Source organism: Podarcis cretensis (assembly GCF_951804945.1).
Source record: "Podarcis cretensis genome assembly, chromosome: Z".
NCBI classification, from domain to species: domain Eukaryota; kingdom Metazoa; phylum Chordata; class Lepidosauria; order Squamata; family Lacertidae; genus Podarcis; species Podarcis cretensis.
This window is the reverse complement of record NC_137184.1, coordinates 21,243,997-21,256,855: the sequence shown is the minus strand read 5'-3', so window position 1 is coordinate 21,256,855 and position 12,859 is coordinate 21,243,997. Positions and strand designations below refer to the sequence as shown.

Here is a 12,859-nt window from a genome sequence, read left to right as displayed (position 1 = left end):
AAGTCCACTGCCAGGGAGTAAGTAATCATCTGACTCAGAATCCTGACCCTCTCTGGCACATACCCTGTGCAGGTCTGTCCCACATTCAGGAATCATGCTGGCCAGCACCGGCCCTTCTCCTTGGAAGTTATGTGGCCACTCACCCTTTGCAGCCTCAGTTTGGCTCAAGAGACTGGGTTTACCAGAAAAGGGAGTGGGGCTGGCTTCAAAGGAAAAGCAAGGGCCAATGGCCCCTTTCTGTCAATTTGCCCCCTTTCCCCTGGCATGTTAGATGCCAGTGTTGGGTCCTGTGCCAGCCATCAAACACCACTGGCAAGAGTGGTGAAAAAATATGTGTATTTGAAACTAAGAAAATTGTGTGCTTTAAAAATCTTTAAACTAGAAATGTTTGTAAGACTGCAGCTTAACTGACCATAGAACGTTATATTGACTGCCCAATAGTGGCTGGAAAGCTCAATGAAATATTTTCACAATCATGTTGCGTTTCAGAATAGTAATAATGATGGAAATATACTGAGGGGGGGTTACAGAAAATAGTTTTTGATGTTTGATCTGTGTGAAACAGAAATCTTGGAAATTTATTTTTCTGCATCTCACTGTTCTGCCCTTGAAGTTATATTCTCCCCTCCCTTGTAATTTACACAAAGCATGCTTGAAATATTTGTTGGAAAGAGCAACCGATTTCTTTCTGATGGAATCAGCCTATTAAAGCAGAGCTGGTGATGGCTTCACTCTGAGAAACAGATATTTTAAAATTATAATGGCATGCCAGTCTGGGAGCCTTTACTTGCCTGAATAAATATCCACTTTACTTGCTCTGCAGTTTCATTGCCCGTTAAGCCTGCAGTGAAGAGCCATTAACTTCCTGTCCTGCCACCTCAAGAAAATCTGACCCATACGATACCTCAGTTTAGTTCCTGTTTGTTGCCTGATAAATGGTATTATTCTAGAACAGGCATAGACAAACTCAGCCCTCCAGATGTTTTGGGACTACAACTCTCATCATCCCTGACCACTGGTCCTGTTAGCTAGGGAGGATGCGCATTGTAGTCCCAAAACTTCTGGAGGGCCGAGTTTGCCTATGCCTGTCCCAGAAGTATTACAGTTTTCTTCCTTTGGAGCAACAATTATATGTCAAGGCTTGTATTGAAAGGGTTGATATCTAAGTTGAATTATAGCTAGGGAGAAACCAGAGAATTGGTGTGGAGGACCACACAGTCGGGTCTGTATCAGTTGACAGTGGATGTTTTTGTTTTTCGAGGCTGAACAAATCTGCACTTTCCCCCTTCGAAAAATATTTGTGACATGTTTTGATGAAACATTTACAGGATTTCAGCTGTCACATAGCTTTGATCATTCACAAGATAAGTTGTGGGAGTAGGTGCTATCTTTTGGCAGGAGATGAGCTACTAGCATTTGCCATTCATGATCATGTCATAACAATCTTCCAGTCTTCTCTGTGTCTCTTGTGGCAGAAAATAGAAGGTAGAATCCATAATGTTTCACTGCAAGCTGTTAGATTTGGTTTCCTCTCTGTCCTCTTAAGGGCTACTGGCCAAGAAATAGGATAGTGTATTTTAGTGGCTTCCTTACAGAAAAGATCTGAAAGAGGATGTGTTTTATCTTCTTTCTTCTCTATCTTTATTTTTCATCTTTGGTTTCCTCTGCTCTGGGACATTATTGGGGTTCAAGGATTACATACACACGAAGGTAGTAGATAATTGGTGGAAGAACCCTGACCGAGAGGCATGGAAAGGAAGACTCTAACTCTCAGGGTTAGAGACTGGGAGAAGAAAGGAAAGCTCCCAGGTGGGAGCTGGGAGAGTTCACTACATCCTGTGTGAGACAAAAGTTACAAGCTTCCTTTGACAGAGGACTCTGCTTTTCTCTTTCTCTCTCTTTTTTTAAGTTTCTTTTATCTAGTTGTATTATGAGAAAGCTTTAATAAAATCTATTTTTTAAAAAAATGAAAGAGGATCCAAAGGCACTGTTTCCTCAGCAGCAGAGTTAGTGTGTAGATTTTATCTACATTGTAGGGGGTCCCTTGGGGTCACTTCCAACCCTACAATTCTATCATTCTGTGGTGGTTTGAAATGTACTGCTATCACATACTTGATGCAGAAGCCCACCCAGTGTGTCTTCCCTTTCTATGTGTGATTTGCTAAACTTTTTTGGAATGTTCATCTTGATGCTTTGTGAATAATAGCTTATACTTGGCTTTAATTCAAAGAACCAAAATTACTTTACTGTCTTGATTGTATAGTGTTCCGATAAAATGTCTTCTTCTTTCTTCTTTGGCAATCACTCATAGCCGAGTAAGATTGTCTTCCATGAACACGGTCTTAGCAGTGTCTGTAAGTGACTGTGAAGGCCAATTCTGGATTCACACGTCCTTCCACAGTGGGGACAGAGGTTTCCAAATGGGAGTTGATCATGGTGAGGGTTTGCCAAGCGTGCCTTCCTCCTAGCACGTTTCTCCCTTTCATCCTCCATGAAACCTTTGGTAAAGGCTATTCTCCAAAAGGAGCACTCGCAGGCCAGTGTTTCCCAGTTTTCGGCGTTTATACCACATTTTTAAAGATTTGCCTTGAGAGAGTCTTTAAACCTCTTTTGTTGACCACCGGCATTATGCTTTCCATTTTTAAGTTTGGAATAGAGTAATTGCTTTGGAAGACAATAATGAGTTATCTGCAAAACATGACCAGTTCAACAAAGTTGATGTTGAAGAATCATTGCTTCGACACTGGTGATCTTTGCTTCTTCCAGTGCACTGGCATTAGTTCGAGGGTATTCCCAAGTGATGTGTAAAACTTTTCAGAGACACCGTTGATGGAATCTTTCTTGGAGTTGGGGATGGCGTTTATAAGTGGGATCTCTTCTCTCTCCCAGATTTTTTTGATGAGCTTGTGAAGTTGTGTAAGTTCAATTCCGCCCACTTTGAAGACTTTGGCAGGTATCCCATCAGGTCTTCTGTTTTTGTTGTTTTTCATTTGGTTAATAACTGTACACAACTTTCCCAGATTTGGAGATACTGCAAGCTGATCTCTGATTTGTTTTTGCAGAAATTTTGAGAAGACCTCAGCAGCTATGGCAGAGTTGTGGTTAAGGAGATGCTGGTATTGTTCTTTCCAGCAAAGTGGAATAGCTTCTTTATCTTTCAGAAGTGTAGTACCATCTGTTGAGTGTAGAGGGCATATGTCATGATTTATTGGCCCATAGATGGTGTTTGTGGCTTTAAAGAAACTCTGTGCATCATGAGTGTCAGCTAAGTGCTGGATCTCTTGAGCTTTTTTTATCCACCAGGTGTTATTTAGTTTTCTGGTTCCTCTGTGAACCTCAGCCTTAGCGTTGGCATAGGTTTTTTTCTTAGTGGCGCAGTTTCTATCTTAGTGGCGCAGTTTCTATGCCAGATCTGAAAGGCCTCCCTTTTCTTGTCAGTAATGCGTTCAATCTCACTGCCATCTCATCAAACCAGTCCTGGTGTTTCTTGGTTTGGTATCCAAGAGTTTGTTCACAGGCTGCAATAATGGATGTTTTTAGCTTGGTCCAGTATTCCTCATTGTTATCAGGGAACTCTGAAAAAAGATGGTCCTTAAAAGTCATTTGGAAGCAATCCCACTTAATAGGATCTTGAAGAGCTTCAGTGTTCACTTTGCACCTTTGTTTCCTTCCTTGAGGCCTGCATTGAGGTATCTTGATAGCCGTTGTGGAGCGTATTAATTGGTGATCTGTCCAGCAGTTGTCGGAACTTGTCATAGCTCTGGTAAGGAGCACACCACAGTGATCTTCAGCTTGGACAATTACATAGTCTAAGACAGTGATGGCAAACCTTTTAGAGACCGAGTGCCCAAACTGCAACCCTAAACCCACTTATTTATCGCAAAGTGCCAACACGGCAATTTAACCTGTATATCTCATTTTTTTCTGTGTGTTTCATGTTTCTTCTTTATGACTGCTGTTGTAATAAATAATCCTTCATAAAAGTTATTGCATTACATTCTTCATTAAATTGTCTTTCCATTGATATATAATTTTATGGTATAACTTAGTGCTATTTTTCTAAAAAAAATGTTTAGGGGTACTCTCATATTGACTCAAGAAAATCACCACGGGTGGCGGGGATAAATACAGTTCAAAGTGGGGGGAAAATACAGTGGTACCTCAGTTTTTGAACAGCTTAGTTCTTGAACTACTTGGAACCTGAGGAGTTCAAACCCAGAAATGAGTAATATCAAGGTTGTGTACTGCACATATAGTCAAAAGTAAGATTCTGTTCTGGTTGCTGTTGCCAACTCCTCCTTTTTCAATAGTCCCAGGCCACAGATTGAAATCTTGCCCAACTCTTGCATTAAAATCACCCAGGAGGACTTAGGTGTCTCTGATAGGATGGTATCCAGTTGAGAGTAAATGTTTTCTTTAATGTCTTCATTGGCATCCAGTGTTGGTGCATAAGCACTTAGAATAGTAGCCTGTTGGTTTTTGGTGAGCTTTATTCAAATGGTTGACAGTTGCTCATTAATGCCGGTAGGGACTTCTGACAAGAGCTTCACAAGATCATTTTTGATAGCGAAGCCTACCCCATTTTTCGATGTTCTTGTTCAGATAGACCTTTCCTTTTTCTTCCTTCAGTTGTCCCTCATCTGCTCTTCGAGAGTCTTGAAGCACTTCAATATCAATGTTAAAACGTTGCAGGGTAGACTAAGTCTAGGGCATTTTCTAGCCCCTCCTCCTTTTCAGGGTGAGCAGAGTGGATCCTAAAAAGGGCTGCTCAGTCATGGATACAGCTGCTGAGCTGCTCAACTGCCTCATTCCTTGAGTCAGAACAACTGAATCTGTATTCACCACCCATGTGCCAGTTTATGACTAGGGGCTTCCAGATTTCATGGTCCTGCCCGCATTACCATTGCCAATCACCATGGGACTTTGGGGGGTTTGGGATGGGTTTTTGAAAGATGCCTGTGTGTGAATTTGTTTTATGTGTGTAGATCAGTGTGTGCTGACCATGACACAGTCTTTGCAGCAAGGCTCTATTCCGATGGCATGAGTATCACGACGACTGCTAGATTCCTATCTGCTGCAGCCTTCATCCACCTTCACAGCCGTTGTAACATGCCACTTGTTATCTTCTGCCTGTTCTGCCGTTGCGCACTTCTTGGATCCTTATTTGCTTAGCTCCTTCCCTTTGACCTTACAGCCTTGGGTGACCCTGCTGAGAGTCCAAGGCTTCCAACAGCTTCTCTCACAAGGGTCATAGGAACGTGAAAGCCCACTCACCACGGCAAGGTGATGATCTAGCAAGTGAGTCCGATAAAATGTACTCTGCCTGTAAATATGGTTTGTTTCCTGTCTTGAGCACATTTCATTTATTTACAGTTTTATGTTAACTCATGTGTGTTAAAATATCAAAAAAGCTATTTTAAAAAAGCTACAGAAAAAGCTATGCATTTACATTTTATTTGATTTATTTATTGCTCTTTTCCATTGTTAGGCAAGATGTTCTGCTGTCTGCTTCATTTAAATTACTAGCCAAAAAGTAAATCCAGACATAAATGCAAGTTAGGGCTTCCCTTTCCTCTAGATCACATTTGGCTGGCTGGCAAACTGAATGCTGATTTAATCATCTGTCTTGTCCTCCCCTCCCTGTTTTGCCAAGTTGGATGTCTACCTTGTTAGTTTTTTAAAGCGCTACATGTAAATTTATTCAGTTAAATGTACACCCATCTCTCTCTTTTTAGGTGTGACTGTTAAAAGCAATTACATTTTCTTAAAAAATGAAAAACTGCTTTCAGATAAGAGTTGGGTTGGTGATGTCACTGGTTTATATCCATCTGCTGCAAATATGCAGTATTGATGGGCTCTCCAACCTTTTCAGACCTAGGACCTACTTCTAACATGAACATTCATTTGGGGACCCATTTCTTAATCTTTTGCCATATGTTTGCATGGTGGCAGTGCTCCTGTTGCAACCCATATTGGATTGGGCCACCACCCACTAGCAGGTCCCAACCTACCAGTTGAAGGCCAGTGGACGGAGGTAAGATAATCTAAACAAAATGCAGTGAGTGCAGTTCCATTGGTGGTTCAATGCTCACATGATGTGTGTATGTGTACTCCTGCAACTGAGCAGATGGTTGAAGCTTACATAGCATTTTCCCATTGCTTTTTAAAAAATAAAATATGTAGGTATTTTAGTACAAAGGTGACTCACTGGTGGTTTACACAGGTCCAGGATTTCTGAAAACTTGACTGAAGGTTGCTTTACAAATTACATGACAGCTCACTTGTTTGTTGCGACTGCTGGTCCCAACTTCTCAGTAAGCAAATCTAACATGCTTAGTGTGCACACACCCATTATTATTTTTGGGGTACCTTCCAAATGTTTTGGGTGAGCCCAGATTTGTAGGTCACCTGTGACAATAAGAATGGCCTTTCCCAATCTCCTCTAAAGCTGTCCTGCCTTTTTAAGGAAACGAGAAATGCTTTCATCTCCTTGGGACTCTGATTATGGGTTCTACAAAGTACTATTGTGAGTACACATTGGGTTGCATTTAATTTTCAGCTGAAAAAATCATAAGTTCTTGCCATGACTATATGTAATGTCTTGATTTTCAGGATACGCTCTGTAAAACAAAATAAAAAACCAACAACTTTGTGCAATATTTGCTTTTAATGCATAATATTTTACATTTTGTGGGTATGCCACAGTTATAATCTTGTCAAGAATGTGCCTTCAGCTCTATAAATGTTATATTACAACATTACAAGACTGGTTGTGTGTGGATTTTTGTTTGAAGGGCCCCATTTTGGTTTCATTCAATCTGTTTCTGTTCAGAAATCTCTCACCTAGCTAAGCACCATTCAAAATTACATTCTTTAATTAGCGTCACACCACCATCACAGTGCACAATGCAACACTCCTGTGAACTTTTGGATTCTTTCCCATTGCAATATATTTAGAAAGAAAAGGAAGGGGAGCAAGGAAAAAAGGAAGAGGTTCTACCTTCTGGATGAAAAGCCAACCCCAAAGCACCACGTCACTTAACTAGTATCTGTATAAATGGGTGCCAAATGGATTCATGCTAGGGTTAGCTTTCCTATATTCTTCCTGTACTGTCGGAGACAATGTGCCTCTGCATATCCATTGCTGAGAATCACAAGTGGGGAGAGGGCTCTTGTGCTCAGGTTCCACTTGTAGTTTTCATAGAGGCATCTGCTTGAGTATTGTGAGAACAGCAAGCTGGACGAGATGGGCCTTTGGCCTTATTCAGCAAGGTTTTTTAGGTACTTAAGCAATTTGTTCTATCCAAAAAAATCTGCTTCCAAACTACAGCGCAACCCAGGTTATAAAGCTAGCAATCCAAGGTAGACTTCCTGTAGATAGCAGATTGTTTTGCCCAGTACCTGTGCTTTCTTTGCTAGAAAAAGAGCTGCTGGTACTCACTATGAAGTTGTTGCAGTACGTGCCACACTTTTTTACAACAACAAAAGAGGTGCTGGTACTGCATACCTGTGAATACCCCTAGAAAAGAGAACCACTGCCTCGAACCATATAGCAATATAATTTTAAGAGCTGCTATTTCCCCCTCTTTGAAATGAAGACAAGTTAAGACATAATAACAAACAAACAACCCTGTGTTCCCTGTCCTCCCCAAGTGTCCCCTAGCCCTCAAGGAGCTGCTATTTTCAATGTCTTAAAGGAAATCTACAATAGACAGGACATGTAGGCAGCCATTTCCAAAATGGTGCCCTCCAGATGTTTTTGGACTATGGCCTTGTTCATTGGAGATGATTAGTTTGAATCTCTGGAGAGGAGCACAAAGTTGGGAGAGCCTGATGTCGACAATGTGAAAAGGCAAAAGGAGAGGAGGGTGGACTTGCTCAGAGTTATAAGCAAAATGCTCTTATAAAAAATAAACCAGTCAGGCTTCCTGTGGCTATAGTCCTGCCCTTGCAGCTTTGCTCACTTTTCTTACCTTGACTGCTGTCATCTAATCATCATTGGAAAAGAAGAGATTAGAAGAAAGATGGTATCACTGGCCCATGACCCACTAACTAAGCCTTGGATGGATGACCTGTGGTCTTCCTCCTACCATCATCCCTGTCCATAGACCACCTGGCAAGGCTGATGGAAGCTGGAGTCCAACAGTTGGAGGCACCACATTGGCTAGTCCCATTCTGTGCACTTGCTCTCTGTATTAGGTAAAGGTAAAGAGACTCCTGACCATTAGGTGCTGTCGTGGCCGACTCTGGGGTTGCGGCACTCATCTCGCTTTATTGGCCAAGGGAGCTGGCGTACAGCTTCCGGGTCATGTAGCCAGCATGACTAAGCCGCTTCTGGCGAACCAGAGCAGCACACAGAAACGCTGTTTACCTTCCCGCCAGAGCGGTACCTATTTATCTACTTGCACTTTGATGTGCTTTCGAACTGCTAGGTTGGCAGGAGCAGAGACCGAGCAATGGGAGCTCACCCCATCGCGGGGATTCAAACCGCCGACCTTCTGATCGGCAAGCCCTAGGCTCAGTGGTTTAACCCACAGCGCCACCCGCGTGCCAGCTCTCTGTATTATATTTGTGCAAATAAAAGTTTTTGAGTGCATATAGTTAAAATCTGAGTACTGTATACATCTGTCCTTCACAAATCCCATGTTGGAAGCCTTATCTATATCTACATCCATTTCCTTTGCTTTAATCTACATAGATTAGATACTAGAGCACAGTTTGAAGCATCTGCTGTCCTTCCTTGCACTGACAGGGTAGCTTTCCTCTGCTAAGCTCAATTCAGCAAATACAAGCTCTCATCAGGTAATATGTAGTACAGTTTTGTTCTGAAAACATTTGTTGGTTCCTTTCCATTCAAAACTTGTAGGGGTGGGATGATAAGGATCAATCTCCTAAATATACTTTGGGTCCTACTATCATAAGCAGAAAGTGTGTGCCATAAAGTGATGTGGATTTTCAAAAAAAACCCCACAAAAAGCACCCTCCACTGCCCTAAATCAGTTGAGTTTTTAGAGTACAGTGGTGCCTCGGGTTACAAACGCTTCAGGTTACAGACTCTGCTAACCCAGAAATAGTACCTCAGGTTAAGAACTTTGCTTCAGGATAAGAACAGAAATCGCGCAGTGGCGACTTGGCGGCAGCAGTGGGAGGCCCCATTAGCTAAAGTGGTGCTTCAAGATAAGAACAGTTTCAGGTTAAGAATGGACCTCCAGAACGAATTAAATTCTTAACCCGAGGTACCACTGTAATCTATTTGGGGTAAAATCTGTTTGGAAAAATTAACTAATTTTCCTTCCTTAAAATGGGTGACCTATTGCCTCGAGTGGGGGTTAAAGGAGTGATCCACCTCACTCATCTCTGCCTTGTCATCTTCGTCTTGTTTCAAACTGCTAGTCTCCACGCTGTTCAACATTTCTATTTGTGCGTAGCATGTAAAGTGGTCCCTAGAAGCTCACAAGTACAGCAACTGCTGGCCAGGCTTAAGTACTATTATTTACTTACATTTCTTTACATTTATACACCACCTTTTCCTTCAAGGTGGCTTTCATGATTTTCCCCATCCCTCATTAGTTTTCCCACAACAATCCTGTGAAGTAGGTTCAGCTAACAGGTAGTGACTGAACCAAGGACACACAATGAGCTTCATGACTGAGTGGGGATTTGAACCCTGCTCTCCCAGGTCCATCCCTCTAACTCAGGGGTAGTCAACCTTTTTTATACATAGCGCCCACTAATGCATCTTTCTTGATGGTAAAATTTCCTTACCGCCCACCAGTGCTCGATAGAAGGAGGATTCAGCTTGTGCCGTAGAACCCCCTACTGACCACCTAGAATCCTGAAATGCCCACTTGTGGGCGCTAAGGACCAGGTTGACAACCCCTGCTCTAACCACTATCCCACATTGGCTCTCAGATTTGCCTCCCACCCTTTCCAAAAAAAGCCAGGGCAGCACACATCAAATGTTGCAGCCATGACTACCATATTGGTCTGAATATAAGCCTCACTCCCCCCCCCCAAATTCCAACCCTGAAAAGTTAAAGTGTGGCTTATATTCTCAACTTTACGGTATGCAGCCGGGAGCGCAGTGAAGCGTCACCCTCCCCACGTGCAGTCCCCTGTCCTCTTCCCCAAGGCCAGGAAGGGAGAGAGCGAGGAAGAGGAAAGGCCACCAGCAACGCAGCGCGGCTCCCCCCCCCCCCCGATATGCAGCCAGGAGCAGCAAGGAAGGGAGTGGCTTATATTCAGGTACCGTATTTTTCACCCCATAGGGCGCACCTAGTTTGGGGGGGGGGGAATAAAGAAAAAAATTTATTTCCCCCCCAGGAGCCAGGGAAGCCCGAGCTTCCCTCGACCCCAGCCCCCAGAACAGGCTGCTATCCGCAAGCCTAGGGAGCCCGGTGGGAAGTCGCGCCGGTCTCCCCAGGCTTGCGGACATCTGCCCGAAGCCCGGGGCGCGCACCCCAGGCTTCGGGATGCAGGCAGCTCTCTGCAACAACTCCCGCGGGCTCCCAAGGCTTGCGGATAGCTTCCTGAAGCCTGGTGAGCGAGAGGGGTCGGTGCGCACCGACCCCTCTCGCTCTCCAGGCTTCAGCGAAAGCCTGCATTCGCCCCATAGGACGCACACACATTTCCCCTTCATTTTTGGAGGGGAAAAAGTGCGTCCTACAGGGCGAAAAATACGGTAAGTTTTCTTTTCCCCTCTCCAATTTTAAAGGTGTGGCTTATATTTGGGCCAATACGGTATCTTAAGTTGACCTCAACACTATTTTTGCAGCTGGGCAGGCATACACACACACACACACACACACACACACACACACACACCCCAAAGTAGCAAGTTTAAAAATGAGGTTATGCTGTAGGTCAGGGGTAGGCAACCTAAGGCCCGGCGGCCGGATGCAGCCCAATCGCCTTCTCAATCTGGCCTGTGGACGGTCCGGGAATCAGCGTGTTTTTACATGAGTAGAATGTGTCCTTTTATTTAAAATGCATCTCTGGATTATTTATGAGGCATAGGAGTTTGTTCATTTCCCCCAAAAAATATAGTCTGGCCCCCCATAAGGTCTGAGGGGTGGTGGACCGGTCCACAGCTGATAAGTTTGCTGATCCCTGCTGTAGGTGATTCAATGTAGGATCTTACTATTTCGCTGTAGAACTAGATGAGACCTAGACCATGCAAAGCCATGATCAATAAAATGTCTGTCCCTCTGCCCATCTATGGTGAGACATTAAGCTTCCAGACAGAGGTTGGAAGTGAGCAGGGGAGGATGCTCCCACCCCTTATGGATTTCCAGAATGTTAAACAACTTAGATATTTAAGACAGCTTCATTCCTTTTTGCATTTCCAGACAGCACCCAGATCTGCACCAGATTGCCAAAAAGATTGATGAGCTGAGCCCACTATGGCCAACCACAGAACACAAACATGGACACCCTCAATCTGCTTCCTGCTGATCATCCCCTCACATCCTCTCTGCCAAGAGTCACATTCCTGAAACATTGAGCCAACAATCAGTGTAGCAACAAGAGGGGAGATGGGGGGAAACAGGAAAGGACTGAGCACCTCTGAAGTCTGCTCTGGCTTGCACAAACCAGCTGCCAAAGGAATTTTTCTCTGGATCTGACTGGTCAGCCTGACCTTAACCCTGAGCCCTTGGGCTCTTGGCCAGTCTTGTTCCACTGTTAAGGAAGGGAGGCTAAAACTGTCTTGGATGCCTGGGCTGTTTGTAATGCACAGGAATGGGTGGTGAAGACTCTGGCAGCCTCTGCCTGTTATGGGGAGGCAAGGCAGACAGACGTTGCTCAGCAGTAGAGCATCTACGTGGCATGAAGAGACTCCCAGTTTCAATCCCTGGAATCTCCAGGTAGGAGTAGGAGAAGACTCCTGCCTGGAATTTTGAAGAGCCATTGCTGGTCCATACTGAGCCAGATGGACCAATGGTCTGATTGCATATAAGGCAGCTTCCTATGCACCTTGACACACTGGCTGCCTTGGAGAGGAGCAGGACTGGCAGGCAAATCAGGTGTAGAAGCCAGACGAGCAAGCAGACCTGCCCAAGGACATTCTCCAGGAGCCTGAGAGCACAGAGTCCTAAGAGCTGGAGGCACACATTCAAGCACCTCCCAGCTCCAGGGAGACTTGGCGGGTCTGGAATTGGAACAACAGGTGATTTAGATTCTCCATGGATTGCCATTTGCTCCAGTTCAGTGGTAAAGAGTGAGGTTTTGCAGGACAAAATGGGAAGAAAAAGCGATTGGACACAATGCTTTAAAGTGTGGGCCTGTGCCTAGTAACTCAGCAAGAAAAGAAAGTCAGGGTGAGCCCTGAGACTAATGGGGAGGACCAATCACCCCTGGGACTGCTTGGAAGTAAGTAGGGAGGTGGGCTGTAGGAATCAAGACTCGGGGAGGTGGGGCAGTGCCTCATTTGCCCCGATGCACTAGCCTCCAGTCGTGTAGTGGTGAATTCAAAAGTGCACGGTCCATTCATGATAGTCACGGACACTATTATTTTCTACAATAATACAACTGTTTAAGATTCTACAATAATCTTATAATTACAATCTTATAATCTTAAATCAATCAAGAATCTTAAATCAAATCCTGGTATTGACACAATGTTTTCGTATTATATATTTTGTGTTTTTTATATTGTAATTGTGTGTTGTGAACCGCCCTGAGATCTACAGATAAAGGGTGGTATGCAGATTTAATAAATCAAATCATCAACGTCACTGACCTAAGGCAATCCCCTAACAGTTGGTACAGAATTCTGCTGCCATCCAATATCCCTATGTGCCGGTCCCCATAGTGTAGCCAAACTTTATTACTACAGTAAAATCTGAATCCAACAGATACT

The 12,859-nt window shown here is 43.9% G+C and overlaps 1 long non-coding RNA gene across 1 annotated transcript; it reads right to left on the bottom strand.

Moving 5' to 3' along the window:
* Positions 1-5,513: 5,513 nt before the first annotated feature.
* LOC307207589 lies at positions 5,514-10,235 on the bottom strand. Its single transcript, XR_013834750.1, has 2 exons — positions 8,544-10,235; positions 5,514-8,175 (listed from the first exon to the last, which is right to left on the bottom strand). It is a non-coding gene; the product is annotated as an uncharacterized lncRNA (long non-coding RNA).
* Positions 10,236-12,859: the final 2,624 nt, after the last annotated feature.